Below are 26610 nucleotides of genomic sequence, written 5' to 3' on the forward strand. Positions count from 1 at the left end.
AAGGAGATGTTTCTCGTATATGGAGGTGACGAAGAGCTCGCCGTAAAAGGTTACGTCGATGCAAGCTTTGACACAGATCCAGATGACTCTAAGTCGCAAACCGGATACGTATTTATTCTTAATGGGGGTGTGGTAAGCTGGTGCAGTTCCAAGAAAAGCGTCGTAGCAGATTCTACATGTGAAGCGGAGTACATGGCTGCCTCGGAGGCGGCTAAGGAGGGTGTCTGGATGAAGCAATTCATGACGGATCTTGGAGTGGTGCCAAGCGCACTGAATCCAATAACCTTGTTCTGTGACAACACGAGTGCCATTGCCTTAGCAAAGGAACCACGGTTTCACAAGAAGTCCAGACACATCAAACGACGCTTCAACCTCATCCGCGACTACGTCGAAGGGGAGGACGTGAATATATGCAAAGTGCACACGGATCTGAATGTAGCAGACCCGCTGACTAAACCTCTTCCACGGGCTAAGCATGATCAACACCAGAATTGTATGGGTGTTAAATTTATTACAATGTAATTCGCATGATGATGTGAGGACTAGATTATTGACTCTAGTGCAAGTGGGAGACTGCTAGAATTATGCCCTAGAGGCAATAATAAATATAGTTATTATTATAATTCCTGTATCAAGATAATCGTTTATTATCCATGCTATAATTGTATTGAATGAAGACTTATATACATGTGTGGATACATAGATAAAACACTGTCCCTAGCAAGCCTCTAGTTGGCTAGCCAGTTGATCAAAGATAGTCAGTGTCTTCTGATTATGAACAAGGTGTTGTTGCTTGATAACTCGATCACGTCATTAGGAGAATCACGTGATGGACTAGACCCAAACTAATAGACGTAGCATGTTGATCGTGTCATTTTGTTGCTACTGTTTTCTGCATGTCAAGTATTTGTTCCTATGACCATGAGATCATATAACTCACTGACACCGGAGGAATACTTTGTGTGTATCAAACGTCGCAACGTAACTGGGTGCCTATAAAGATGCTCCACAGGTATCTCCGAAGGTGTTAGTTGAGTTAGTATGGATCAAGACTGGGATTTGTCACTCCGTGTGACGGAGAGGTATCTCGGGGCCCACTCGGTAATACAACATCACACACAAGCCTTGCAAGCAATGTGACTTAGTGTAAGTTGCAGGATCTTGTATTACGGAACGAGTAAAGATACTTGCCGGTAAACGAGATTGAAATAGGTATGCGGATACTAACGATCGAATCTCGGGCAAGTAACATACCGAAGGACAAAGGGAATGACATACGGGATTATATGAATCCTTCACACTGAGGTTCAAACGATAAGATCTTCGTAGAATATGTAGGATCCAATATGGGCATCCAGGTCCCGCTATTGGATATTGACCGAGGAGTCTCTCGGGTCATGTCTACATAGTTCTCGAACCCGCAGGGTCTGCACACTTAAGGTTCGACGTTTTTTTATGCGTATTTGAGTTATATGGTTGGTTACAGAATGTTGTTCGGAGTCCCGGATGAGATCACGGATGTCACGAGGGTTTCCGGAATGGTTCGGAAACGAAGATTGATATATAGGATGACCTCATTTGACTACCGAAAGGTTTTCGGTGTTACCGGGAATGACGAATGGGTTCCGGGAGTTCACCGGGGGGGCAACCCACCCCGGGGAAGCCCATAGGCCTTGAGGGTGGCGCACCAGCCCTTAGTGGGCTGGTGGGACAGCCCAAAAGGGCCCTATGCGCATTGGATGAAAAATCAAAGAGAAAGAAAAAAAAGGAGGAGGTGGGAAGGGAAGGAAGGACTCCCACCCACCAAACCAAGTCCAACTCGGTTTGGGGGGGGGAGACCTTCCCCCCTTGGCTCGGCCGACCCCCTTGGGGCTCCTTCCCACCTATATATACGGAGGTTATAGGGCTGATTTGAGACGACTTTTCCACGGCAGCCCGACCACATACCTCCACGGTTTTTCCTCTAGATCGCGTTTCAGCGGAGCTCGGGCGGAGCCCTGCCGAGACAAGATCATCACCAACCTCCAAAGCGCCGTCATGCTGCCGGAGAACTCTTCTACCTCTCTGTCTCTCTTGCTGGATCAAGAAGGCCGAGATCATCGTCGAGATGTACGTGTGCTGAACGCGGAGGTGCCGTCCGTTCGGCACTAGATCGTGGGACTGATCGCGGGATAGTTCGCGGGGCGGATCGAGGGACGTGAGGACGTTCCACTACATCAACCGCGTTCACTAATGCTTCTGCTGTACGGTCTACAAGGGTACGTAGATCACTCATCCCCTCTCGTAGATGGACATCACCATGATAGGTCTTCGTGCGCGTAGGAAAATTTTTGTTTCCCATGCGACGTTCCCCAACATGCCTCTGCTCCATAAACGAGGAAAAACGTGGATCGCCCTGTCGATCTATTCGGAGTTGTGCGGAGGCCCCACAGCACCGAAGGCAGCTCGGTGACCCATGCGCCGGCAGGATGTCCAACTTCTCGCAGGAGTCGAGGCTTCAACCCTTGAAGAATAAGTCCATTCGCCCGCTCTGCTTGTCCATTTGTTTGGGGTGCGCGACGGATGCAAAATCCACTCGGATACCTTGGCCTGCGCAAAAACCTTTGAACCTGTCCGAGTCAAAGTTTGTTCCATTGTCGGTGATTATGCTGTGCGGAACCCCGTATTTGGCGATGATGTCTCTGATAAATTTGATGGCCGTAAGGGCATCAAGCTTCTTGATAGGCTTGGCTTCAATCCACTTGGTAAACTTGTCGACTGCGACCAGCAGATGAGTGAATCCTCCTTGGCCTGTTCTGAATGGTCCGACTGTATCTAATCCCCACACGGCGAATGGCCAAGCAAGAGGAATTGTCTTCAGCGCAGACGTTGGCTTGTGGGACTTGTTTGAATAGAACTGACAACCTTCGCAATGGTCGACCATATCTTTTGCCATTTCATTCGCGTGCAACCAGAAGAAACTAGCTCTGAATGCTTTGGCGACGATTGCTCTGGAGGAGGCATGATGACCGCAGGTTCCCGAGTGAATTTCTTCCAAGATCAGCTGCCCTTCCTCAGGAGAGATACACTGCTGAAGGACGCCTGAAACACTTTCCGTGTATAACTGGTCATCAATGACGGTGAAGGACTTCGACCTGCGAACGATCTGCCTAGCTTGGACTTCGTCTTCTGGTAACTCTTCCCTCATGATGTACGCAATGAACGGCACAGTCCATTCAGGAATGACAGCTAGAATCTCCATGATCAAATCAACCACAGCGGGGACCTCGACTTCAGTCTGATCTGTTGAGCTCTTCGGTTGTACTGGTTCCTCTGTAAAAGGATCTTCTTTTACCGAGGGGAGGTATAGGTGCTCGAGGCAGACATCACTCGGGACCGGTCTCCGAGTGGATCCAAGTTTTGCCAATTCATCTCCTGCTTGGTTTTTCAGTCGGGGAACATGGTGAAGTTCCAGACCTTCGAACTTCTTCTCAAGATTCCTTATTGCGTTGCAGTATGCAGTCATGGTGGGGTTCCTTACATCCCATTCCTTCATTACTTGATTAACCACCAGATCTGAGTCGCCATAGACCATCAGGCGACGGACGCCGAGTGTGATGGCCATGCGCAACCCGTAAAGGAGAGCTTCGTACTCTGCTTCATTGTTGGAAGAATCAAAATGGATCTGCAACACATACTTGAGTTTATCACCTTTCGGGGATATGAGTACTACGCCGGCGCTGGAGCCATTCAACATCTTGGACCCATCGAAGAACATGGTCCAATGAGCCGAGTAGATGTGAGTCGGTTGCTGTTGTTCTACCCATTCTGATATGAAGTCAGCAAGAGCTTGAGACTTTATAGCTTTCTTGGCTTCGAACTTGATGTCGCAGTATAGCATCTCCATTGCCCAGTTTGCCACTCGGCCTGATGTGTCCCGATTGTGGAGAATTTCCGACAACGGAGCATCAGATATGACAGATACCGAGTGGTCTTGGAAATAATGAGCCACCTTCTTTACAGTCATGTAGATCCCATAAATAAGCTTCTGATAATGGGGATACCTCTGCTTGGAAGGAGTCAGGACTTCGGAAACATAATATACTGGCCGCTGAACCTTGTACGCTTTGCCTTCTTCTTTGCGTTCGACGGTCAGAATGGTGCTGACGACTTGATTTGTAGCCGCAATGTACAGAAGAAGGGGTTCTTTACTGAGCGGGGCAGTAAGAACCGGCTGGGTGGAAAACAGGGCTTTGAGGTCGTCGAATGCGATTTGGGCTTCGTCTGTCCACTCGAAGGTATCTGATTTCTTCATGAGTCGGTACAGAGGTAACGCCTTCTCGCCGAGTCGAGCGATAAACCTGCTCAAAGCCGCTAGGCAACCTGTGAGCTTTTGAACATCATGTACTCTTACCAGCCGCTCCATGCGAACAATGGTCCCGATCTTTTTGGGGTTAACATCGATCCCTCATTCGGAAACAAAGAAACCGAGTAACTTCCCGCTGGGAACGCCGAATGAACACTTCGCTGGGTTGAGCTTGATATCGTACCTACGTAGGTTGGCGAATGTTTCTGCCAAGTCAGTCAGCAGGTCGGAACCTTTGCATGCTTTGACGACGTTATCATCCATATATGCCTCCACATTTCGACCAATCTGGTCTAGGAGGCATTTTTGGATCATGCGCATAAAAGTTGCTCCTGCATTCTCGAATGGCATAGTGATGTAACAGAAACACACGAATGGGGTGATGAAGGCTGTTTTTAATTCATCTGGACCATACAGACGGATCTAATGATAGCCCGAATAGGCATCAAGGAAGGATAAGCGCTCGCAACCCGCAGTTGAATCAACAATTTGATCAATGCGGGGGAGCGGGAAGTGATCTTTCGGACAGACCTTATTGAGATGCTTGAAATCGATGCACATATGGAGAGACTTGTCCTTCTTGGGCACCATGACGACATTAGCGAGCCACTCGGAGTGGTGTACCTCGCGAATGAAGTTGGTTGGCAAAAGTTTAGCCACCTCCTCTCCGATTGCTTTCCTCTTGTGCGCGGCGGACCGACGCAGGCATTCTCGGACAGGCCGAGCAGCAGTATCCACATGCAGTCAGTGCTCAGCCAACTCCCTGGGTACACCTGGCATGTCAGCAGGCTTCCATGCAAAAATGTCCCAGTTCTCATGGAGGAATTGGATGAGCTCGGCTTCCTATTTTGGATCAAGGGTGGTGGAGATGTTAGTCGGGGCGACGGTGTCGTCCGTCGGATGGATGCTGACTTTCTTCGTGTCTCCCGCCGACTGGAATGCGGACTCGGAAGCTGGCTTCTTTGAACGCATCAGGTCAGCGGGGTCGGCGGTCTTCTTGTACTCATCCAGCTCGAGTATAGCCATCTGTTGATCAGCAATTCTCGACCCCTACTGCAGACACTCTTCGGCCCGCTGCCGATTGCCTGTGACAGTAATCACACCTTTGGGACCGGGCATCTTCAGCTTCAAATAGACGTAACATGGACGGGCCATGAAACGTGCATATGCCGGACGGCCCAAAATCGCATGGTATGCACTCTGGAAGTCTACCACCTTGAATGTCAACTTCTCCTTGCGGAAGTTCTTGTCAGAGCCGAAGACGACATCCAACGCAATCTGGCCGAGTGATTTTGCCTTTCTTCGTGGGACGACTCCGTGGAACTGCATACTGCACTCGCTAAGTTTGGACATCGGAATGCCCATTCCCTTAAGAGTGTCGGCGTACATGATATTCAAGCCGCTGCAGTCGTCCATGAGGACTTTGCGCAGCCTAACTCCTTCCACCACCGGGTCGACGACCAGAGCCTGCCTCCCTGGGGTGGGTACGTGTGCTGGGTGGTCTGACTGATCAAAGGTGATCGCAGTCTGTGACCACTTGAGGAACGTGGGAGTGGATGGGGTTGCCATGTTTACCTCCCTATTAACCAGCTTCAGTCAACTTTTTCTTTCCACATCAGCAAAAATCATCAACATTGCATGGACTTGGGGGAACGGATCCTCCTTGTCCTCATCATCCTACTCGGTGTCCTTCTCACTCGGTTGTCCTTCACCGAATCCTTGGATCAGGAGGCGACACTGCCGAGTGGTGTGCTTCGGCAATATGACATTGCCTTCTTCATCCGTCTTCGTGTGGATTGGACACGGTTGATCTAGGATGGAATTTCCTGACTGCCTCTTCTTGGGGGTGTACTGTGCTTTCCCCTTGCCTTTGAACTTGGCATTTGTAACGGCTGCTGCCTCTGCCTGCGGAGTGGATTGAGCTTTCTGCTTCTGCTTCCGATTGTTGTTCCCATCTCCATCGGCGACTGACTTATGCTTGCCGCTACGTATGCGGTCCTCCTCTTCGCCATTTGCATAGCGCGCGTCTGTCTCCATCATCTTGCTCATGGAGATGTCGCCTGTCCGACCGAACTTCAGGTACAAATCTCTGTACCGCACGCCTGCCTTGAAGGCACAGACTGCTTGGTGCTCTGTGACGTTCTCCACCATGTGGTAGAGGGTTGTCCAGCACTGGATGAAATCGCGCAAGGGCTCGTTCTGCTTCTGGACACAATGTTGGAGCTCTACGAGACCAGCAGGGCGTTTGCACATACCCTCGAAGGTCCTGATGAAGACTCGGGACAGATCTGCCCAGCTGTAAATGCTTGACGGAGCTAGATGGTTTAGCCAAGCTCGCGCCGAACCGTCGAGCATCTGGGGGAGATGTTTCATGGCGACATGGTCATCTCCGCCACCGATCTGGACCGCCACTCTGTAGTCGTCCAACCAAGTTTCTGGTTTGGATTCTCCCATGAATTTTCTGATTCCCATCGCCAATCGGAAGTTGGGAGGGATGTCAGCTGAGCGGATGGCCCGACTGAAGCACTCGGGGCCAGAAACGACGGTCCTGCTTCCACTCGGACGGTCTCTATCGTGACCATCACGGTGGGCTCGACTTCTGTCGACCTTCTTCTGGGCGATGTACCCTCTCGCATCAGGCCTTGGATCATGCACGCCACGGCCCGAACGACGATCATCGTAATGCCGGGGCCCGTAAGGCCCACTCCGCGGAGGAGTACGTGAACGGCGACGATCTTTGGGATGAGACCGAATGGGAAGCGGATTCCGACTCGGGTCCCTGGAACGGCTGCTCCCTCTGCGTCGCTGGTGAGAGTCGGGACTGAAAACCGACCGATGCGTGTTCGCTTGAACAGAACTATTGTGGATCCTGTTGTCCGACTGGGAGACCGCCAAATTTTGCTGCTGCACCGTATGCAACAAGGCACGGATCTGCTCGATTCCTCTACCAGCCTCTGAATCAGTCGGTTGGAGAGAATCGGCTATCCTGGCGGCCGCAGCCAAGTTGAGTATGGGTGTGCGGAACACCTCGACGTTGCTCTGGCGACTGCGTCGACTAGAAGAATGATGGTGCTGACGACGAGCGCCGGACGATTCTCCGAACTCACGCTCGTTCCGACCAGTCCCAAGGGGACTTTCGTGGGAATCGGCCATGAGCATTTCGGCTGCAGGCCCGTGACCCGGATACTCGGAAGGTAGTTCAGTCGGAACTGACTCCAAGTACTGGGATGACGGCGGGACCACAACCGAATCGAGCACCGCCACTTGAGAGGACGCGTTTTGTCGCGCCTGGGCGTGTCGCACCCAACGCTGGAGCCGCGGACGACGGGACCGCTTGTTGCGGCGTGTGACGGGGCGAAGATCGACACCGGGGTCGATGGCTGGAGAAGAAGAACGCCGCAGGAACTGGCACGGAAGTGCGTAGCCCCGCGACTTGGAAGCGCCTCGACGTCGAGGGGCACATCCTGAAGCCATGCCGAATCGTCGGCGATGAAGGAGAGTGCACCGAAGAGGATCTCATGACCCATGCACATATCTCCGCCGGACGACATGATGAAAAGATGAAATCGCAAACTCGCCGGAAGTCACTTAGACGCCTGCCCCACGGTGGGCGCCAACTGTCGTGGGTATAAGTCTGACAGTAGAAGTATGGGGTACGAAAGTATATGGGCAGAGCCTTAGCTACGGCGAGGATGTATGAGTTCAGGCCCCTCTACGGTGGAGGTAAAAGCCCTACGTCTCAGTGCTCTTGGGAGCTTTGTGTCGAGTGGATTATAGGATTACAGCAAGTGCCAACCCTTGCACCAGTGGGGAAGGGCGGCTTATATAGAGTGCGCTGCCCTTCATAACGGCCCGGTGGACAAGGGTGGAATAGTGGCGAATAAATGCCTACGTTACAGGTAACGTAAGCTTTAAATGCTAATAATGGTGTATGAAAACGTATGACCGTTGCCCTCCTAGGAGGTTACAATGTACAGAGTGGATTCAAGTCGGTACGTTAGATATGCTCCGAGTGGATCGTCGCTGACTGGATGATGGGGGCGTCCTTAGTTCAGTCGGAACTGTCTAAGTGCCTTGTCTTCTATGAAGGGTAGTCCTTGGGTAGGACCTATAGGGCAGACCTATGACCCTACCCTGGGACTATAACCCCATCAGGCTATCCCACCAGCCCACTAAGGGCTGGTGCGGCACCCCTAAGGCCAATGGGCTTCCCTCGGGTGGGCTGCCCCCCCCCCCCCCGGTGAACATCCGGAACCCATTCGTCACTCCCGGTACATTCCCGGTAATGCCCGAAAACTTTTCTGTAATAAAATGAGACAAACCTATATATCAATCTTCGTTTCCGGACCATTCCGGAAACCCTCGTTACGTCCGTGATCTCATCCGGGACTCCGAACAACATTCGGTAACCAACCATATAACTCAAATACGCATAAAACATCGCCGAACCTTAAGTGTGCAGACCATGCGGGTTCGAGAACTATGTAGACATGACCCGAGTGACTCCTCGGTCAATATCCAATAGCGGGACCTGGATGCCCATATTGGATCCTACATATTCTCCGAAGATCTTATCGGTTGAACCTCAGTGTCAAGGATTCATATAATCTTGTATGTCATTCCCTTTGTCCTTCGGTATGTTACTTGCCTGAGATTCGGTCGTCGGCATCCGCATACCTATTTCAATCTCGTTTACCGGCAAGTCCCTTTACTCGTTCCGTAATACAAGATCCCGTGACATACACTAAGTCACATTGCTTGCAAGGCTTGTGTGTGATGTTGTGTTACCGAGTGGGCCCCGAGATACCTCTCCGTCACATGGAGTGACAAATCCCAGTCTTGATCCATACTAACTCAACGGACACCTTTGGAGATACCTGTGGAGCATCTTTATAGTCACCGAGTTACGTTATGACGTTTGATACACACAAGGTATTCCTCCGGTGCTAGTGAGTTATATGATCTCTTGGTCATACGAATAAATACTTGACACGCAGAAAAACAGTAGCAACAAAATGACACGATCAACATGCTACGTTCATTTAGTTTGGGTCTTGTCCATCACATGATTCTCCTAATGATGTGATCCCGTTATCAAGTGACAACACTTGCCTATGGTCAGGAAACCTTGACCATCTTTGATCAACGAGCTAGTCAACTAGAGGCTTACTAGGCACAGTGTTTTGTCTATGTATCCACACAAGTATTGTGTTTCCAATCAATACAATTATAGCATGGATAATAAATGATTATCAAGAACAAAGAAATATAATAATAATTAATTTATTATTGCCTCTAGGGCATATTTCCAACAAGCTTGTCTTGTTCCTTTCTTGGAGTTGGAGATTGGAATCTATGAATACTTCTTTCATGTTCGGCATACTGCATACACACTTTTCAGATTTAGTTGTGAAGCTGCGAAACTTTAGACTGATTTTATTACTAGTTGACATCCACAAATTTTGCAAAGATTTAGTTGATTTTCCTTGTCCCTTGGCTTGCAAACTTTTAGATTGATTGTAGTACTGTTTGTAATCCACAAATTTTTGTGGAAGATTCAGTTGTAAATACCTCATCTCCTGCAGTCATCCATCTCCATGCTAGTAGTGGGTAATTATCCAATACTTTCAGAAATTAAAATCACATAATGATTAATTATGATTTTCACACTTCTTTACTATCACAACGTAGTCTATGTACATGTATTGATTTGTACCATGCCTATGATAAATTGAGTATCATTTTTTTTCATAATCTTCATGTAATTAGTAACTACACATATTACTCAATACCATATATATATTCTTCCATTGAACGTGATGCAATAATTTAGTGTGTACACACAAACTTGTATCCATTTATTCTTTCCATGTGGTGAGAGATAAGTAAGATTTTAAACATGAGGTAGTAGTGTTGTACTATACTGATGAATAAAATCATATGTTTAAAAGGTACTTGTTTCATATTGTAGGTCCTTGATCCATTGGATTCCATCGCTAGAGGCAGCAGGCTAGTCACAACTCCTACTCTGACATCCCCTCAACATCAAGAAGATGAGGTACCCGTATCACAGGTTGAGCCCATGAATACAGATTCAGTTGTCATAGAGGAAGACAGCGAAGAAGATGAAAAAGAAGCGACAGAAAATGAAGAAGATGAAGTAGTGGTTCGTCCTAGGAGGAAGTTGACATCTCCAGTTTAGAAGGAGTTTAAGAAAGTGAAAGTGATGAACAGAATGAAGGCCAAGTGTAACTCGTGCTCAAAGAAGCTTGGAGGGGAACCAACAAATGGAACAAAGCATCTCCATGACCATTTAAAGATATGTCCATATCGCAAGAGGCCTGCAGACAGCAAGAAGCAAACTACTTTGAGGTATAGTTCGAATGTACAAGGTGGGAAAGTTGTTGTAGAGAACTATACTTTTGATCAAGATGTTGCTAGAAAGGCTCTTGGATCCATGATTCTTCTGCATGACTATCCCCTGTCAATTATTGATCACATTGGGTTTACAAAATTTGTTTCTGCACTCCAACCATTATTTAAGATGGTGACAATAAATACTATTAGGAATGATATCTTAGATAGCTATAAAGTTGAAAAGAAGAGGGCTATCAACTACAAGGAGAAAAATAAAAGCTAATCACTACGGATATGTGGACATCTAAACATCAGAAAAGAGGTTACATGGCTATCACAACGCATTTTATTGCTGAATCTTGGAAGCTTCGCAGCTATATTATGAGGTATTTTTGGTAATATGTTTTGTGTTATTTTTTATGCAAACTGTACCACTACTGTATAATATAGTCTCTAATAACAAGCTTTTGCATTTTTAAAAAAAAGTAAAGGAAAAAGTCATGTGTTGTTGACAGTTGTGCACCCACGCAGTTGGGCCGGCCAATGCGCTCGCTCCACTCTCGCTTCATTCGCTCGCTCACAGTTGAGCGGTTCCATTGTTGGTTGTTTGATCGTTGACTCAAAACACTAGATCTAGAAAACCTTCGCAAATTCATAAATAGTTCTTGAGTTTGAAAAATGGATACACAAAATCGACAAAGTCATGTGTTGAAACAAAGTCCGTCAGTTTAAAAAACAAGTTTGAAAAACAAGACTAATATAATTTTAAAAAGTTCATCACTATAAAAAAGTTCATCCATTTTGAAAAAAGTTCATCGGTTTTCTTTTGAAAAGTTCACCGATAGTGTGTGCATTTTTTTAAAAAAAATCAAAGGAAAAAGTAAAATAAACAAAATAAATGTAAAAGGAAATAAAAAAACAAATAAAATCGGTCGAGAGTAAAAGTAGACCAAAGGAAGTAACTCGCTAGGAACCGGGGGCTTTGCCCGAACTAAAGGACTGAAAAGAAAAGACGAAGTAAGTTGGCAAAAAACTTGTGGGGACCCCGACTTACGAGTCGAGATCGCCGTGCTCAGTGATCCCAGAGATCAATGCTCACCGAACACAGATACCGAATAAAAGAGTCTTACATCCATACATACCATTTGTTACAATAAATGAGCACCGCGGTCGAGTCTTACATATATAGGGCCTTATAGGCCAACACACCAAACTGAACCAATAGCGGAATTATTGGTTGAAAGCGTGAACCCATGCCATCAGCCTTAACCTACAGGCATTCTGACTGGGAAACATCCTAGCTCGCAAGAACATCACGGAGTTATTCTTCACCATATCGTGTTCTTTCATACCTAGTCAATGAAATAACCAGTGGCAAGCCAATGAGTACTTCGAATGTACTCGCAAACAGCCCATGACATGAACAACGAAAGTGAAGGATAACAATATCATGCATCTTTGGTGTAACTCATCTGGGTGGAATGATAATGAATATGCATCAAGTTAAAGAATTACTCTTGAAGAACAGGTTACAGATATCCATATATCTGCCGAGGGCTGAACCATCCGGGTTCACCCTATATGCCAAGTCACCGAACTTGGTCATATCATTGCTATCATAGCAACACCTTCCTCATCACCATACACACACACTCACGCACACTTGGTTTATGCGGAAATATCAGGACGTAGTTTAAGCAGGATTACCCAACTGTCCTTGACCGTGGACACGGCTATTCGAATAGTTTACACTCTGTAGAGGTAGTACGCTGGACCCATGAGATCCGGGAAACTTCCATGTCATCCACGACTCGCGGTATATCACATGCCCGAGGTAAGTACCCGATCAATGCCTTTCCCCTGACGATACTAGACAAAGAGATCCACTCGATTGGTACTCAGCCCACATGTTGTATGTCTTACGAGCACCAACTCTGGATAGTACCAACCATGCGGGGACCAACTGTGTGACTAGAACTCATAAAAATGACATAGTCGTCCTACCCCGCATGACCCCATCACGAGAGTGACCACATATCACTCCCGCCACTAGTAATGTGGCTCTTTGCTAGCACCGACCGGAGTAATTAACATAGCCCCGTCCCATAAGGGGTAACATGGTCGTACTGGTAAGGTTGGGACGGTCGACACATCATAAATCTAATCCCATTTCCGAAACCTTACTCACACAAATACCGGGTGTATCACCTCACCAAAAGTGACCACCTAACTCATCATCACCCTCTCGGGCATTAGTGGCACCCGATGGGGTTTTGATAAACTCTTGCTTTATGACAACATCATGCTCATGATAATGCTACTGCTATCTTTACTTGTCAACATGGTATTAGCATGACCCTCAACGGGTAGAGTCAAGATCAATGCAAAATACTCCGGAGGAGCCTTCGGTAAAATCATATCAAATGATCACCAGTACTTATGATCATATGCAACGGGAATACTTGCTATTTTAACATGCAAAGTAACATATGCTCAGTTATGGTCAAAGGGCTGCTTGCCTTGCTCACGTAAGTCCTCGGGGTCTTCGATGTCTTCCGCTCCAACTCCGAATACTCCGTCTACCTGTCAACTATCGTTGGAAACAACCACAGTAAGCCACACATCAAGCAGAAATAAAAGTGTTCTATAAATAGAAGTTTTATTTTTCTTGGACCTCTCTGGTCATAGGAAACATACCTGAAGCTTGATATAGGATACTTGGGTCATCAAGGATTTTTGAATGGATGGAAAGAGTAATAGGTGATCATTAAAGAAGCCAACAGAAATCATTCTGTTAAAAATGAGTGGAGGCACCCATTTAACAGAGAATGATTTTAGAATTATTTAGGAAGTGGTTTCACTGGATTTGGAGTTGGTATGAATATTCTAGGGGTTTTCTACTATGGAGTAAATAGCAATAGGGAGCTATTTATTATAAGCAACAGAATGAAGCTTGATAAAAATGTTGACCAAGGCTCTAAAATTAGTACACGATATAAGAAGGTTCTGGAAATTTGAATCACTCCAAATGGAGTTGATTTGAATCCTCTAGGAATTTGCAAAGGTGGTGTTTAAGGTATCTAAATGGGCATTTAGATATTATTATCACCGAGAAGTATTTTGGAAAAAGGTGCAATGCTCAAATCTGGATAGAACAGGATTTTAGAAACCTGCAGAATATTGAATCAATAAATTTGGAGTTAGTATGAATTTACGATGGATTTTTGAAGTTAGGAATGAAAAAGAAAAGGAAGAAAGATACTCATCCTTCGAGCTAACTAGTGCCCAGGGCACTAGTTAGGCGAATGGGCCGGCCCGGCGGCTCGGCCTGGAGGCACAAGGTGGCCACGCCGAAAGCGCCTTTCCTGGGGGGGGGGGGCGCTTTCCCCACATGAAAGCGGGATCTGCGAGGGGCGCCTCCACTTACCCCATGCGGGCCCGGCCTCCGGGAGGCTGACAGAAGGGTCCCGCATGCCAGGTTCTCCTTCAACCTTCGCTCGGCCAGGGAAGAGCAGAGGCCCGATCCCAAGGGCATGCCGGCGCTCTTCCCGGCGGTTCTGGCCACGCCCGGCTATGCCCTGGCAAGCGGCACCCACGCTGCAAGGCTGCTGCGCCGGCCTGGAGGGTCCTTGTTTGCAGGCGGACCGAGGGCGAGCAGGGGCTCTGGTCACAACGGCCGTCCGACGGCGGCTCAGGTGGCAGCCCCCCTGCGAAGGGAAAGAGGAGGAGAGGAAAGGTCCAGGGGAGGCCCCGGGGTGCTGGGTGACTGGGAAGGCTCAAGAGAGAGGGGAAGCGTCCCGGGGTGCTTGGTTTCGGCGAGGGCCGAAGATCTGCCGCGGTCATGGGGGTAGGGGAGAGCTTGGGGAGAGGAGACTCAAGGAGGGCCCTCGAGGAACCCAAGGAAGAGGGGAGAGATGCCAGAGAAGCTGATGCTCGGGCGAAAGGAGAGATAATAGAGGGAATGGGGAGAGAGAGCTCAGGAGCTGTGTGGAGCTTCGGTGCACGACGAGAGCACATGTGCCAGGGAGGGCTTGGCTGCTTCTAGGTGTCGGGATGGGTTGGACTGGTCAAGGGGAGCGTTCTGGCGCGCTGGGGCATGCTGCCAAGGAGGGGACCGAGCTGCAGAAGGATAAGAGGGTGCAGAGCACCAATACTGCAGGCTAGAGTGGTGGTCACCACGGTCACCTATGTCTACAGGGTCCAAATGGCCAGTCAAACATGTCCAGCACTCAAGGCACACACGCAGGAGAGTGACTCTGGAGTTTGGTAGCTAGTGGAGGTGGTTTGATGAGGTTTGGATTCTGGTTTAGTTTGCAGCAGCAAACTTGGGGCTGGCATAAGTGGTTTTCACAGGCAGAGATGGGAGGTGAAACCCTGTCGTGGAGCATGAGGTATAGATGGACTACACATCTGCAAAAATTCAGCTCAAGCAAATAAGTGTAGCTAGCACTTGATGTACAAAGCTACCTTTTAGCCAGAAAGGAACTTGTGGTTGTGCTGCTCATTTTCTCCATATGAGCATGCCATCTCTAGTTTTTAAATGAAACACTGACACCCTAGAGAGGCTTTGGAAAGAATTGGGGGCATTAGCTTAAGCAGTAGTATGGGAAGAGAGGTAAAAATAGTGCTTTCAAGGGTAAAATGAGAGATAGTTACAAAGGGTCCTTCTCCAATAATTGACCAGTGGCCATGGGAATGTTACTAAAGGTGAAATGTAACTATGAGAGTCTGTGGTAGAAAGTTGAACTCAAGGGTAAAAGTGGAAGGGGTCAAAGAAGCCAATTTAGTAAGTGCACACAAGGTGTTTGATCTATGGTTGGGCCACTAGATGGATTCCAATGGCTATGAAACTTAGCAGGGTCAAATAATAGATGAAAATAGGCTTGCACACCAAATTTGGGATTTGCTGGATAAGTTTTCCAATGTAGACTTGAAAAACCCTAGATATGGGCAGAAATGGGTTTCTGCTTACAACCCTATTCAAATAAATTCCCACAAATCCAATATTTGGTGTAGGGGCATTATTTGAGCATTAAGGCATGCACAAAAAGTTTGAGGTCAATTGGAGAAACTTTATAATGTAAAGTTTACCAAAGTCAGAAATCAACAAAGACGGTTTTGATGGTCTTAGGACAAGTTCTTCTGTTCTCCTTGGTGCACCACTTGGTGTGGATGCCATATTGGAGTATTAGAACATGTCCACCAAATTTGAGCACAATTGGAGACACTTCACAATGTAGAGTTTCTCAAATTTGAATCTGGATAGATAGGGTTTTAGAGTGATTAGGGAAGCCAAATCAACTTGGATTGAAATGAAACTTGGCAAGATCATCAAAAATATCATAGATGACATGCTAGAAGTTTACTGGGATTTATTGAGAATATATCTTATAGAAATATTCCAAAAGCTTGAAATAGGCGGGAATGGTTTTGGAGGGGTTTGTCCAATATTTTGAACATGACCATGTGTTGAAAATCATAAATATGGAATAAATATATCCACTGAGTTTCCCTAAATTTTGTTAAATATTTTGAAAGCAATAAAAATAACTTTCCTTGATAGGAGACCATTTCTGGCCTCACAGAAAGGCTTTTAAATAAAATAATAAAATAACTTTTAAAATAATAATACGGTGGTTCTTGGAAGACATTTGATAATAGGTTTTAAATAAAATAATTGGTGCAAAAGAATTTTCCTAATTTGAGGACTTATAGTACAAACCTCATCTCACGGGTTTGAAAGTTTAATTCAAAGAAATGCTTTTTGGTGAAAATAATATTTGGTGAAAATAGATATTTATCCTAAACACATGGCATGATCTTTTGGCATGAGATCATGGAATGAGGAGGTGAGTTGGAAGACAAAGAGAATTATTGGGGAGCAATCACAAGTACTCTAGCAAACAGGCAAACAATAGTCACTCCAAGCATCACAAGCATTCACAAAAAAAATTAATTGGTCCTAAATTTTGAAATAAGTTAATTAGTCAGGAAGGCCAAAAACTGGGTGTTACAAAACTCTAGTTGTCCTTTTGTCTTATGGTAAGGCCTTCATGGCTAGCTTTATTCACTTCAAATAGTACTTACATCGTCTGCTAAAAAATAATAATGAAACTCGGAGGTACGTCCGTCCACACAATCAGATTGTTGGTACGCCCCCACTCAGCTAGCTCATGAACCACTCCGTTAGACTCTCTATTACAATGCTCAATTATAACCTTCTTGAATTCACGCAATAACTCTGTGCAATCTAGTATTGGATCCACGGCCATAGATTGTCCCTCATTAAGATGTAAAGAATTCACTGCAATGGTATTATCCATTCTCACTAGCACATTGTTGTGTACAAGGCTTTGGATTAGCTTCAATCCTTCCTAAAGTGTCGTTGCTTCTGTTGATACAACATCCGCAACATGCTCGAAACGTGAAATGGAAGCTGCGATAAAATTACCTCTATGGTATCTAATGATAGCTCTGCCTGATCCTGCATGAAGTCCCTCACTGAACGAAGCATCAACATTCAATAATTGTTGTGAAGCTAGAACAGTAGGCCATCTATTTTGTCTCAGGGTAAGAGTAGCTTTCACAGCCGCAAGAGTAAAATTTAGGGCCAATACATGTATCGTCGTTGTCGTCCGCTGTGGATTTTGCACCGTTTCACCTCGAACATATTGTCTTCGCTGCCACCATATAAATCAAATCGTTGTTGCTATCTTTTCTGATAACTCAATCTAGTCGATAAGATCATGAAGACTTCACAAAAATCGGTGTCCACACTCTCACAATCTTTCTTGATGAACTATTTGGGATCCAACAATCTGACCAAATATCTATCTTGGCGCGATCCCACTCTCCATATGCAACCCTTATTGAAAGTTTGGATTCCTGCCCAAATACTTCTCGAGATATAAGAGGAGCCGTTCTTCAATTCACAATTCAAAATATCTCCATTGGAATAGTACATAGCTCTCAAAACTCTGGCACATAACGAGACACTATGTTCAATCTATCTCCAACAGTTCTTTGCTAGTGATGCCAAGTTAAAGCTATGGATATCTCAAAACCCATCCCTCCTTGCTCCTTTGGTACACACATCTTCCATCACGCAAACCAATGCATTCTTTTTTATCTTCCTCGTTACCCCACCAATATTGCGACATTGCATTAGTGATTCCCTTGTAAATTTCTTCTGAAATTTAAACACACTCATCGCATATGTAGGGATGGCTTGGGCCACCGCTTTAAGTAAGGCTTCCTTACCACCAAAGGAGAGATACCTTTCTTTCCATCTATTTATCAGCTTTTCAATCCTTTATATTAAATGTTTAAAACAGCTCAAACCTTGTTAACTCCAATCATTGAGGGGAGGCCCAAATATTTGTGTGATAATGATTCTACCATGATATTCAGTATTTGATAGATTTCTGCCTTCACCTCCACCTTTGTATTGGGACTGAAGAATATAGAACATTTTGCTTCACTTACAAGCTGACCAGACACCGAACAGTACTCATCCAAGATTGTTCTCAATGTCCGAGCATTTACGTGATCTTCTCTAATTAAAATAATTGAATCATTAGTGAACAATAAATGATATTTGGGGAGTCACGACACACCTGGACACCCTTCAAGTTACCAACTCCCTCCTCATGGGAAATAAGTGTTGAGAGTACTTCCGCACATAGGAGAAACAAATATGGGGAGAGAGGGGGCCCTGACGAAGACCTCTTGTTGGTGCAAAAGGTTATGTTTCATTAAAAGTGAATCATACCTTATACTTAACAGTAGTGACACATGCCATCATCAGTTTTATCCATCTCTCGACAAACCCGAGCTTCCAAAGGATAGCTTCCAAGAACACCCACTCGACACGATCATACACCTTGTGCATATCCAGTTTTACCGCGCATGTGCCCACTTTCCGTGTTTTCCTTTTCTTCATCGTATGTAAACATTCATATGCCACAAGTACATTATCTGTTATGATCCGACCCAACACAAAAGCACTTTCAGTATCGCTGGTTATTTCAGGCATAAACAACTTCAATATTGTCGCCAACATCTTTGAGATAACCTTGTAAACAACATTGCAAAGGGAAATGGGCCGGAACTGGGTATTTTTCTCCGAATTGTCAACGTTGGGTGTTAAACCTATAGTGGTAGTGTTCCAAATTGTCTCCCAAGATAGGCCTATTTTTGAAAAAAAAATGGCATGTAGTCCATCCGGCCCCGGGGCCTTCAAGTCTCTAGTAATAAAAAGCGCCAGCTTAACTTCCTCCGTTGTATACACTGCTAACAGAGATTCATTCGCATAATCAGTCACGCAATGTTTGACTTTATTTAAAACCCTTTCATCAGGTAGAGCAACTTGAGAGGATAAAATATGCTGAAAATATAGAAAAAATAAACCTCTCATAGATTCATTATCATCCAGTCAAGTACCGTTGTCATCCATAAGCTTTCGGATGTGATTTATTTTCTTTCGTTTCGTTGCGAAGTTGTTAAATAAGTTGGTGTTGCGATCTCCAAATTTCAGCAATTTGCACGGCTCCGCCGGACCCAATATATCTCCTCCTTCTCCAGATTTTCTTCAATTTCAATAAGCAAAGCATGTTGTCGGTCCGCTTACTCACAGTGAAAGGGCCCAACCGCAAACTTTCCAACTCAGCCTTCAGCTCCTTTAGGTGTTTATGGGGTGCCTTAAGGATCTTGCGATCCCAAACGTGCATCTCGGCATGCACAACCATTCTTTGGTCCGTCAAAGAGGCCCGGGGCTCGGTCTTTTTCCATGCTTTTGTCACTATCTGTGTTACATCCTCTTCTTTCAACCAGCGTGCTTTGAATTGTTTAATCCTTGCATGAAATTGGTCACCCACCACATCATCCTCTGTATAAAGAAGCATCGGTCTGTGATTAGACTTGGTATGTGAAGTGTTTGTCAGCTTGCTGTGGGGAAACCTGCCATGGAATTTCCCATTACAAAGCACTATGTCTAATCTTTCTCACAACATTCACCTCCACCAAGTGAACTCATCTCCGGTGTATCCCATGTCCTCCAACTCGCATGCCATGAGAACATCTCTAAAATTCTGCATCATACTCATTGGTCTAGTTGTTAATGGGATTCTCTCTGATAACACAATCTCGAGTTTGAATCTGTTTGTAAATATTAATAAAGACATGTCCGACCCATACAGTATGGGGATGCGCCCGTTTAGCCATATGCCTATAACCAGCGGATCGGACGTCGTATAGAAAATGATGTGGTACGTGGCGCATCGTCTGTGTTGTTTGTGTGAGATGGGTGCGTCGAACACTTTTAATCCACACCACATGGCCCTAGCCCATTAGGAGACTACAACATCTGTTATTTCATTCATTTCTTCTTTTGTCAATTCAATTATATTTTGAAAAAAACACCAATACAAACAAAATTTGTGAATTCAAAAAATGTTAAGGCGAATTGGAAAACATGTGTCAGCGTTCTCGGAATGGGGGTACACAAACCTTCCTGTCCGCGGGCTAGGGTTGGCCCACTTAATCACCGAAACCGACAGGCCCAGCACCGCACAAGGCAAGGCCCTCACGAGGGCCAAGCCTCGCGAGGAGGAGCAGCATCAAGGCCCATAGGGGGCCTCCTCAGGACCCCTCCGGAGCGACGGATATTCCGAGGCGGGGTTCGGCCTCAGGAGTCAAGGATGACATAGAGAAAGGACAGACGAGCAGCTGACAGCAGGGCGGAGCAGTTTCCCCTTTAGTGCAAAGGGAGAAAGGACGTATAGGGGTTCCCAGGCATCTTCTAAAGGTTTGCATTCTAGTGCAACCAGACCGTCGACGCCCGCCAGCAGGACAAACGTCACCCCTGGACCCATCCCTACAGTGTTGGCAGCCACTTTGCAGGTGAAGACCACCTTTGGACAGGGGAGCACGTTCCCATATTCCCCTTTAAAATTGGTCGTTATGGGATCCCTTCCCGCCGAAACGATAAGGGAAGAGTACCGGAGCCGCCACTATATATAGAGAGTAGGTTGCTTCGTAGAAATGGGTCGTTCAAGATCCATTCATTCACCCACTAGCACCACACAAAGCCACCCAGCCTCTGAAGGCTCCCAAACATTGTACTAGTTCATCCACCAACCTCCACGAGAGGCAATCCACCAAAGCAGGAGTAGGGTGTTACGCTTCCCAGCGGCCCGAACCTGGGTAAACCGTCGTGTTTTGTGCCTTCCTCACCTTCGAGTGAGTTCTTTGTCGTCCCCGTCGAGTAGCGAGCTAGGTGAGGTGAGCCAGTGAGAGATCTTCGTACACGCCCGTGAGTTCGAATCTTTAGGGTTTTGCGGAGCCCAAAATCCGTCATTTGGCGCGCCAGGTAAGGGGCGTGTCAGGGTCTCTCCCACGACCCAGGCAACTGAAGCTTGTCACACTCATGGTACGGAGACGGCGAATCCACATGGAGAGGCGAGCCGCTCGCGTGGTGCAGATGGCACAAACGGGCCGAGACGCCCCGCAACGCTCCTCCACCCTGCTGGCCGGCGTTCACACCGGACGAGCTTCCAACGAGCGCCGAGGGTTGCCGCCTTCACCAACCGCAGGGCATCCCCCCGTCTCCCTGACCCTTCCACACGTCCAGGTTGTTCCTTGCCCCATCCAAATCTACCAGCACCCGACGCACAGACATGTCACGCTCCTGGTGGCGCACGAGCTCAGGCGCCGGCAAGCCGCCCGCCGCCGCCGTGTCGGCTGGCACAAGTGCGCTCTTGGGCGAAACGCCGCCAACGAGACCCAAGCGCCCTCCCACAAGAGTCGCGCTCGTCGGCCCGCATTTCCAGGGGCTACAATAGGGGAACCACGCGGGCACGTCCCAGACATCCACTCAGGCCCGCCCCTACTAGGGATTCAGCGGGAGCTGCTGGAGGCACGGGATTCGGCCGCGCTGGGGAGGCGTCGCCCAGCACCCCCCGACGTGCTTCACGGAACAAGGAGGGAGTACCGGAGGTCCGACTACATCAACCCCTGGAGGTGCGCACGGTTTGATGGCGACCGCGCCAGCACACGTCCGGGCTATGAAGGAAGCAACGCAGACCATCACCGCAGTAGGAGACACGTGCGCGACCCCGTGGGCAGCCCCTGCGCAAACAGGTATGATCAGCACCGCGAGGGCGACACGCGGGGGTGGCTTCGCGAGGACATCCAGCGCAGGTATCCTCGCGGGGCACACCTGCTAGCCGGGAGCTGCTTCGGGCAGACGTCTGGGTCTGGGGACCGGGGACCTCTGCGTGGGGCTGGGTGGACACACCCTTGTATCCGGGCCAAGAGGCCCCAGCCTGGGGACTGAGGGTGGAGCACACGCCCATGTTCTCGGGCTGGATGATCCCAACATGGAGGCTGGGGTGGTATACCCGCCCATGCCTCCGGGGCGTGCGACGCCCGCCTGGGGACTTCGTCGCTAGTGCGGGCTTCGTTCGATCGCGAGCAAGTGTTCAGGTACCCGTAGTTGCCCACGGGATGGGCTAGCCCAGTCTGGGGGCATGGCCAAGGGTACCAACGAAGGAACATGGGGGGCCCAGCGAGGCGCGTTGGGGCAACGCCCCGGGGACTCAGGACCTATTGTCTGGGAGAGCTCTCCGGCCAGTGAGCTTTGGAGTCCCCCTCCACGCTCGAGGGCTCGCTCATGACGGGCCACGCTACGCTGCTACGAGCCTGGGGACCACGAGCGGGGCACGCTCCTGTGAGGCATGGGGCTCCCGAAGCATCCCCGGGACCTGCATCAACTTGTAGCACCTCTGCATCATCCTTCAATCCTTCCGGAACCTACTTCATCCCATGACACTCTCACGTAATAACGAGCCGAGGCTGTATACGCCCCGGAACCCCCGAGGACGTGGAATGGGTCCACCCCACGCCTAGTGGAAGCCCTACGCTCCGCGCTCGGGGGAGACGGAGGTAATCAACACAGTCCACCAATGACTTCAGGAATCAGGCGCCTATGCCTCGGGGGTAGGGACACTCGCGAGGCCAAAGCGTCCTCGCGACCTCCCAGATACACCCCCACCGTGACACTCTCACGTAATAACGAGCCGAGGCTGTATACGCCCAGGGCCCCTCAAGGGAGCGGAGGGGTCCATCCCACGCCTAGTGGAAGTCCTATGCTCCGCGCTGGGGGAGTCGGAGGCAGAGAATAGCTTAGGTGCTGGGCGCGGGAGTTTTCTCGTTCCTTTCTTGCGTTTCAAGTTGTGACCCTCAAGGGTCTCCCCTTTTGTATTTTGAGCTATCAAAGGCTCGAGGATCTCTTTCCTTAATGTTTTGAAAAGAAAAGGAGGGCGGGAATTTCTTCTCTATCATTCTCTCATTTTATCGAACTCGGGTTCTCCTTCTCCCTTTGTTTTGATTGGTGTTCTACAGAAACCTCGGGAGACTGTCGGGCCTCCCGAGGCAACCACAAGAGGGGCGTAATGGGGAATCGCTCGAGCGCCAAAGGGGACTCCTGAGGCGTGCCTCGGGAGCCTTACCGGTCATAAGGCCACTTGCCCCTTTTGATGTCGTCCTGGAATTTCGGTCGGTATCAGGGGAGGCGAGGCCCCACCCCTTAGACGCGCCCCTTCTGGCTGTACATAATGGTGGTGGGGAAATGTGCAGGACTGGGACATGTCGACGTAGAGCAGTTTGAGTGTCAACGGGGACTCCCGAGCGACATGCCTCGGGAGCCTTAACGGTCATAAGGCCACCCGTCCACCCACGTGTCGCCCATGTCAGCACCTAGGGCGCCGGGGCTTTGCCCCGTGAGGAACAACCTTGGTAACCGGTTGTGCCTCACGGCGGCAGGGAAATGTGCGGGACCGGGACCTGCAGACACATATGCCGAAAGGGTCCTCAAACCGCCCCACAACCAGGGAGACATCGCCACGAATGAAGTCGTGCTTGCAGGCAAGGCCGTCAGCGTCGCGATGACACGGGGCTAGCAGCATTCATAGCCAGGAGGGAGGCATTGTGCACACCAGGACTTCGGAGAACACATTGAAAGGTACTCTCCAGATACATCAAAGTTGCTCTGAAACCTAGTACATAACCCTATCAGGAGGACAAGGCGGTGGATCAGGAGGACGCATCATTGCCGGAGCTCGCACCGCAGCCTTCGGGAACAAACCTTGTCACTAGGCCCTCCACGTGGACCTCGACCCACTCGGCCAGGGCGGCATGGATCGTCTCTGGTACCGGATCCAATACTGCGGCGAAGTCGAAGTCTGGGTCAAAGCGAAGGAGGTAGCTGAAGAGATCCGAGGTCAATTGACCCAAGAGGTCACGTCTCCTCTCCTCAGCGAGCACGTGGGCCTTCTCGGCACCCTCTTCAAGACACTCCACAACACGAAGGAAGAAGCCCAAGTACCCAGCGTCGTCGGGGACTAGGGGGCTTGAGACACCCTCGCCAGAGATGTTGCTCAAAGCCCGAGAAACTCTCCTCTCGAGGGATTTGAACATCCAGGAGTGCTCAAGCTGGAGGCCGCGAGCATGGACTGCCTCTTCGGAGGCCTCTCCAACCAGGGAAGCTTCACCTTTCACCCGTTCGTAAAGTTTACCTTCGGCTACAGCCTAGGCGTCCAATGCGGCTTGCCGATGTTTCACTTCCAGATCCAACTTTCTCCGGAGGGCATTGACCTCGTTTTTCAGGTGGTCGCGGTGCTCGCAGAAGCGGGACTCCTGGAGCCTCAGCTTCGTATGATAGTCCAGAAGAAGGGAACGCCGGGCCTCCGCCACCCCGTGTCGATGTCCTGCTGAAGCTTCGCCTCACGATAGGCAAGGGATTCCTCAACAAGCGACACCTGACGCTCCCTCACCTCCAAACGCTCCTGCTCCAGGATCTGCTCCACCTCTACAAGCGCCAGTGAATCAGCGGGTGCCCGAAGGCCCACGCGGTAGGAAAGAACTCAGCAGGCGGGCCTCCCAGGGCGGCCCTCAGTTGAGCCCGCTCTTCAAGATCGGCGTTGAGGGCGCAAAGCTCTCTGTGGCGATCTTCGGAGGCCCTGCGCCGACAATCAGCCTCCTGAGCCTCAGAGAGAGCACGCTCGCGAGCTTCCTCCACCGCGGCGAGGGATACCTCTGCCTCCGTGTGGGCGCGCTCACGCTGCAGGCAGGCGAGGTTCACGGCGACTTCAAACTGGCGCCACCCCGACGCAAGGCGCCGACGTTCATCCTCGAGGCGGACTTCATTGCTGCAAGCCCCGCCCCTAGGTGCTGAAGGGTGTCCGCCGCGGTGCGGAGCAAACCCCACGGCACAGCACGCGAACCACCGACAGTCTCCAGTGGCCAACAAGAGCTCTCACTTTCTACATGATGAACGGGAGAGGCACGCGAGGAGCCTCTCAGCCCGAACCCATGCTCGGGGGCTGGGGGCTCGCGCGCGGGCGCTTCGTCGAAAGGAAGCACCCCCTAAGGCCCCATGTCACCAAGAAGAAGGGGTTCGGAAGGGAGGCACATCACGACCCTAGGAAGGGCCTCATGCGAGGGGATTGGCACTCCTTTGGGAAGCTAGAGGCCGCGGCGAGGAAGATCGCGGAAGGCTCACGCGCGAGGGACTTGGGAGGTTGAACACCGCGGACTGCATGGGTAGAAACCACAAGATGCTCGGCGATCTCGGGGGCGGGCGGTGCCGACCATCCTCCCTTGTCACCAACGGGGTGCCTACATAACAAGGATTCAGAAGGGAGGAGCAGAAAGAAAGGACGAAGGAAGGTACGGGCGCTTACTCGTCTATGGCAACCCACTTCTTTCTCATCGGAGCCCACTACGTCGAGGGGTGGCCGCCCTCAGGCAACCTCCTCTTCCGGCCGACATGGGTGACCTAGCGAAGAGACCCAGCGGTCCTCGGCCGAAGCTTGGAGATCGGGTCGGCAGCCTCCACCGTCTGTCGGTCGTCACCAACAACCCCGGCTTGACCAAGAGCAAGACCCAGGGGAGCTGGCGGCGATACATTGCCACCCTGGCTGCGGGAGTGGCAGCACAACCGGAGTTTTCGTGGGCCTGGGCCCCGAGGGTCGAGCCCCATGGGGGTGTGCGTCACCCCCAGGGAGGAGTCCCCACTCATCAAAGAGCGGCATCTCGGCGACGATAGCTTCCGGGGACTTGAAGTTATACAATGGGAGGCCCTTCTGAGGAAGCTCGTCAGGATCGTCGCCAGTCAGCCGACGGAGCAACGCACGCAAGACGTCCCGGGAGAGAGGCAGGACCTGGATCTTCATTTGGTCACGAGGTCCCGTGTAGGCCCACATCGAACGGGAGTGGCGCTGGAGAGGAGGGATCCGTCGACAGATAAACTCCCATACAACCATCGCCATCGTCACCCTCGCCCGCTTCAGCCTGCCCAGTCAGGTGAGGACCGGCGTGAGCCGGGGGTCATTAAGCTCCACGCACCTTCACTCCTGATTCGGTGTTGCAGGGGTCAACGAGGGTTGGAACAGGAGTCCAGCCTCAGCAGTTTCGACCTCCACCCACTACCGGTGGAACCCCTCTGCCTCGGGGTGGAGCACGGCGTCAAGGGCAGATAACCCACAAGTATAGGGGATCGCAACAGTTTTCGAGGATAGAGTATTCAACCCAAATTTGTTGATTCGACACAAGGAGAAGCCAAAGAATATTCTCAAGTATTAGCAGTTGAGTTGTAAATTCAACCACACCTGAAAGACTTAGTATCTGCAGCAAAGTTTCAGTAGCACAGTAGTGTGATAGTAACAGTAGCAGTAGCAGTGACAGCAGTAGCGGTAACAGTAGCAGCAGTGACAGCAGTGACAGCAGTGACAGCAGTAGTGGAAAAGTAACGTAGCAAGGACCAGTAGGAAAAGCTCATAGGCATTGGATCGGTGATGGATAATTATGTCGGATGACATTCATCATGCAACAGTTATAACAAGGGGAGA

The sequence above is a fragment of the Hordeum vulgare genome, chromosome 4H (assembly GCF_904849725.1).
Source record: "Hordeum vulgare subsp. vulgare chromosome 4H, MorexV3_pseudomolecules_assembly, whole genome shotgun sequence".
NCBI lineage: Eukaryota > Viridiplantae > Streptophyta > Magnoliopsida > Poales > Poaceae > Hordeum > Hordeum vulgare.